This window comes from Myotis brandtii, unplaced genomic scaffold (assembly GCF_000412655.1).
Source record: "Myotis brandtii unplaced genomic scaffold, ASM41265v1 scaffold471, whole genome shotgun sequence".
NCBI lineage: Eukaryota > Metazoa > Chordata > Mammalia > Chiroptera > Vespertilionidae > Myotis > Myotis brandtii.
In genome coordinates, this window is record NW_005367989.1 from 2,764,973 (window position 1) to 2,770,535 (window position 5,563).

The following is a 5,563-nucleotide window of genomic DNA, read 5'->3' on the forward strand; positions in this document are numbered from 1 at the left end:
AGGGGCCGGGCCGGAGGCTCCGGGCGAGCGAGGCCGGGGTCCCAGGATCCCGCGAAGTAGCACTTGGGAGGAATACCCGCGGGTCGGAATAAGTGACCCGGGTCGGAGACCCAGGCACCGGAACATGTCTCCTCGCCTCCCGGGGTAACATCTCTAGACAGAGACCCAAAATGAATACCTAGCGGCGTGCATTGATACGGTTTGTTTTGTGCAGTTAACTCCGTGAATGATTTTTATTCTGTATTTGATGCCTGTTCTCGCCCGCATCAGCAGTGCTCATAGTTCCGCTTTGCCATCGGCAGAGCCAGAAACACCACCTCGAACTAAAGTAGAACGCGTATCGCCTGCATTAGGTGCCCGTAGGACACGAACTGCGGTATGTGGAGCTCAGTAAAGCGGCCACGTCGCGCCAAGCGTTTTTGGTCCCATCAGGAAGCTACCTCTGCGAATGCGTAATTGCAGGTGTGCGTTCTTCATCCACCCAAACAGATTCCCGTGTGTAGCACCGTTTTTACGTTTTCATGAAAAGCAGATGCGAGCAAATGATCAGAAACATGAACGGGTGACAGAGACGCGGCGCGGGTGCGAGAGAGGAAGTGAAAGGGCCGGCGGCAGAGCTGCGCAGCTTACCTTGAACGCGTGTGCGAGCCCCTCAGGCGCAGTGGAGTCCGAGCCCGGTTGCCGCACCGCCGCGGAGTGGCCCGAGTGAGCTCCCTGCGAGTGGGGAAGGGGGACGCATCCCTGCCCTTATTAGTCTCTCCCGGTGTGACCCTCCCACTCGGCGAGGACGGAGGACTCGGCAAGACAGGACTCCGCCAACTCGTGCCCAGGTCTCCCTTAATTGTAACAAGGTCGCCTTAGAGCTGGAAATCATGCATTTCAGGTTCATGTTTTATTAGCAGTTTCAACAGATAGAATGATGGTCGGATGCCAGGTGCTCAATTTCTCACTTCTGATTACGAAATGTCTTCAAAGTCTTCTATTTGGTATACATTCACAGGTAGATAATTGGCTTTTTAACAGTTGAGCTAAAAAAGGATAGCATTGATGTTTCATTTTTCACTTTTTTTTTGGGGGGGGGGGTTCAGTTTACATAAAGTTAATCAAAAGAGCCTGCCTGCCTGCCTTCCAATCATGCTCTTATGTACAGGTTTGTGTGACTTGGTTTGTCTCAGGGTGCAAAACTATTTTGTGATTTTAAATATCGTATCTTTCCTGGGTTTTGAACCCTTTGGGATCGCTTTGAATATGTGAAGGTGACATTTGTCTACAGATTTGTGTGTGTAGAGTATACATAGATATACACACATACATATGTAGAGATAGATATACGCATTTAGTAAATATATGTGTATATTTGTAGATATATGCGTACATGTGTGTATGTACATAGAGTATGTGTGTATATGTATGTAAATGTGTGTATATATACACATACAATATATATTTGAAAAAAATAGAACCAGTATCGAATTTCAAAAAGTAATCTAGTCATTAGAAAAGAGATATATTGATTTAGTGTTTTTTAGTTCAGTATTACCCCAGTTGGGGAAAGTAGGATAAATTTTATTGATCCATAATGGTGAAAATCATTAAGCTTACAAGTTACCTTAAAGCATAGAAATACGCTTCACCTGCCAGGAAATAACTGAAATCAATCTCACAAAAAATTAAAATGTTAAAAATTTTAGGAGGTAGCTAGCTTCCACTTCATTGAAGTGAAACTGTCTAAGAGTCAACTAGTGGTTTTCAATCCTGTCTTTCATCATAATCAAAATGCCTGCAGTTTTAGAGCTTTACATCCACAGTGATGCAAACCATGTTTATATGTCAGGAATTAAAACCCACTGATGTATTTCCTTCTTGTGTGATTTTCATCATTAATTTTTGGTTGTCTATGGAAAGAGGCCAAGGAGGGAGGATATCACATGAGTCACGCTGCTCAAATGGCCATTTGAAAACATGATCCACAAACTTTCATCAGACTTTTGGTGATCATTTGCTAAGTTTTTAAAAAGGATTACCGCTGTTTGGATTTTTATTTTCTCTAAGCAATTGAACTTTACCTTTTAATTGTTAGTAAATTGAAATAAGAGTACCCAGGCTTTATTTCTATAATAGACTAGAAAATTCATCGTAATTGCATTTAATTGATACTATTTAAGGCAAACTATCTAACAGGAAGTCCAAAATTGTGTCTCTAATTTGTGTTTTAGTACAAGTAAACCACCTTTAAATGTAAAGCATTATTTTGAAAACATCTTAATAATTTCATAATTATTTTTAAAATAGCCAAACACTTACATTTTTGTTTGTATCTTAAGTTTGTTCCTTTTCTACTCAAAATGTTTCAAGTTTTGGGAAGAAAGTGAGAATTGAATAATTAAGGTTTGAAATAATTATTATCTGTTGTTCGCTTTGTTCCTAGATATACCAACATCCCCAAATCAGTAAATATTCCTGTGTTTTTCTTTTAGGAACAGGTTCCAATCTGGATCGGTTTCATGATCACAAACTTTTGTATCCTTGGTTATGGTCCTTTATTCAATTTTTTAAAATTGAATTTTCAAGTGACTTCATGTCTAATCAAGATCCTCTTATTTATCTAACCCAAATAAAATTGTAAATGACCAGTCTTTCCACTTGCTTCTGAAGCTATTGCTGGTGAACAATCATCTGAAAACAACAGGAGAATTTGACAGGACTTTGAATTCCGGTGAACAGCTTGAGGGGCTTGTAACACATGTATATACGTAAAAAAAAAATTTTAATTTCAAAAACAAACTGCTTTCAACATGTGTAACCCATGAAAGACACGTTCAACTATTTTTATGCCAGTAAAATAAATTAGAGATAAATTCCATTTAATGCATTAAAAAAACTGTTCCATATTTGTCATGCCCACTTACATAATTTAAATGACTTAAAGTTAACTTGTACTGGATTTTGATAATTGCCTGATAAGAAATTTAAAGAATGTGTTTTTTCTAAGCCTCACTTCTCAATCTCTTGTTTGATAGCTATTTTTCCCTTTTCTTCTTCTTTGTGTGTGTGTGTGTGTGTGTACTTCTGTATTCCCCAGCCATGTAGTTTTTTTCCCCTTTTGTAATTTATTTCACTTTTCTCCTCCTTCATAGTTTCCATCTTCCAAGAAGAATGTCAGCATTGCCCCCAGCTAATTTCTTAGTTACCAAACCATAAAAGTGTTCATTCTTTATTGAATTTATGGGGCACAGCCATACATGACTTCCATACATAGCCCATGAAAATACTTCACTGCATTAATAGCAGATGAACAGACGTTACTGTTCACTGTAATTACCAAATCTGACTTGTCATCACTAGCATGCACTTCGCAGTCTATTCTTTCTAGGCCAGTACTATATATGATAGTCTTAAGAGCAAAAAGAAAATTATCATCTAAGTGGTAACTTTTTAGGCATCATCAAAAGTAAGGTAAGGCATTTTTAAAATTTAAATGCTATTTCTACTATTGTTTCTGAAAATAATCCCCTTCATAGAGAAAATAATATTTCACTGGTTGTTATGTTTGCTTCCAGATTCCTGGAAGACATTCTAGCTCATGACATTGACTCAGCTTAGACGGGAGAGGAAGAGATGATCATAGATATGACTTTCACTCAGTTTATTAGACCCTCATCTAGAGATCGGGGGTGACTCTGAAAGGAGATATGGTAAAAGGCAAACGCCTGATTGGGGAAAATGTTTATTAATACACATCCAGTTCTCAGAACTCATTTTTAAAAGGGAGGAAGAGAAATAACCCAATAGAAAAATAAGCAAAAATTTGAAGAGGTAATTCACAAAGGAATACAATAAACACATGAAAAAATATTCAATTTAATTAGTATCAAAGAAAAGCACATGTATAAAGGAATGATTTTTCTCCTACCCATTTTTCCAGATTAATATTAGTGATTGGCATAAATGAGGAACAGTCTCAATAACTCTAAAAGGAGTTTCAGTCTTTCTAATGAGCCATGTGTATGAAAAGCTTTTAAAAATGCATGTAAAATCTGCTTCATAAACTCTTAAAACAGTAACTTATTTCTGAGTTAGGATTGTGAGAGATTTTTATTTCTTCCTTTTGCTTATCTGTGCTATATGAAATTTCTACAATAAACATGTATTACCGTTGTAATAAAAATCTAACAAACATGAATAAGTGTGGGGTTTTATATATATCTCCAACAAATTCTTCTATCAGTGGTGTTAAGAGGAGCCAAGAAATTCACTTTCCAGGTACTCTTTTCAATCATTCCCAGAAGGAATCTTCTAGGTAAAAATTAGTATGTAACAAAACATTTAAACTTAGCTTAGTGATTTCACTAGGAAGCAGATATTAATTAAACTGTTCACTCATTCTCCACATATTTTTTAAAGCCTCGTAAACAGAGCCCTGTGGAGTATAGAAAGATGGGTTGAACATGGGCCCCACCCCCTGGACTTAACATTTGATAAGAAAGAGAAGACATGTGTGCATATAGAATGGTAATATGAAATGAAAATACAATATGCAATAGACAAAGTAGATATAAAATATTGGAAGTTCAAAGGAGAGGGAAATTGTTCATATGTGGAAGTGTCAGGGTCAGAAAATTACAGTGAATGAAATACACTCATTTTTTTTTGTCAGTCACATACATATACTTACAAATCATCATAGAACCATAGTACTGGAAGGCCCATGGTAACTAAATATTTGTGAAGTGATGAGCTTACTTTTTCTATTATAAATATTTATTGAAAGAATTAACAGAGAACAAGCCCACTTCCTCCTTATTCAGATGAGGAACATGAAATTTCTTATTTCCTACTGAACTAAATCCTTTCCCTGTAATTCAAGGCCCTAAACAGTGTAACCTCAATTTACTCTCTTCAGTTGTGCACATAATTACTTGTAACCATATAATAAACATGTCCCATGCTTTCTTCATGTTCTCATTCACATTGCTGTCTTCTTTTGAACCCCAAAGTGGCTATTAAAATCCTGCCAGTCGTTCAGGCTTATTTTAGGCGTTATCTATAACAGGATTCCTTTCCTGGCCTCCTCCCACCAAACAACCCCTCCCCTGCCTCTTAGGAGCAGAGCACAATTTACACTTTTTTAAGAACAATTTACTTCACCTTGTTTCACACACACACCTCTGTATTAGTCTCTCTGATTTGATTGTAAACTCCTTGAGGACTAGAATTGTGTCTTCTCTCTTTTAATAATACCCAAAGCACCCAATACAATAAATTAACTAATCTTTAAATATTTGTTGATATGAGGCCTGTGAAGATTATGTAACTGAAGACATATAATTTTCTAATGACAAAGTATAGACTACATCTCAGAGTTTGTATGGAAAAATGGTATGTTCTTTGGGGATTATATTTAAGGGAATTATAATACTGCTAAAATAATCACAGGATAACTTGTTCTCCCCTGTAAAAGACTCCCAGAACAGACACCCTGGGGACAGCAACATGTCAAGACAGGACTGTAATTAGTTGGAAATGTCCTCATCATAGGTACTCTTCACTCCGTTTCCAAACT

The 5,563-nt window shown here is 37.1% G+C and overlaps 1 protein-coding gene and 1 long non-coding RNA gene across 2 annotated transcripts in view; one reads left to right on the top strand and one right to left on the bottom strand.

Moving 5' to 3' along the window:
- The window catches only part of COL19A1 (collagen, type XIX, alpha 1), a 312,484-nt gene extending 311,315 nt beyond the window's left edge, over positions 1-1,169 (bottom strand). Inside the window, exon 1 of the mRNA XM_014547409.1 lies at positions 631-1,169. The gene's annotated coding sequence lies outside the window, so the exon portion shown is untranslated. The remainder of the gene's footprint in view (positions 1-630) is intronic.
- Positions 930-2,891, top strand: LOC106727750. The gene is made up of 2 exons (XR_001363987.1): positions 930-1,000; positions 2,478-2,891. It is a non-coding gene; the product is annotated as an uncharacterized LOC106727750 (long non-coding RNA).
- Positions 2,892-5,563: the final 2,672 nt, after the last annotated feature.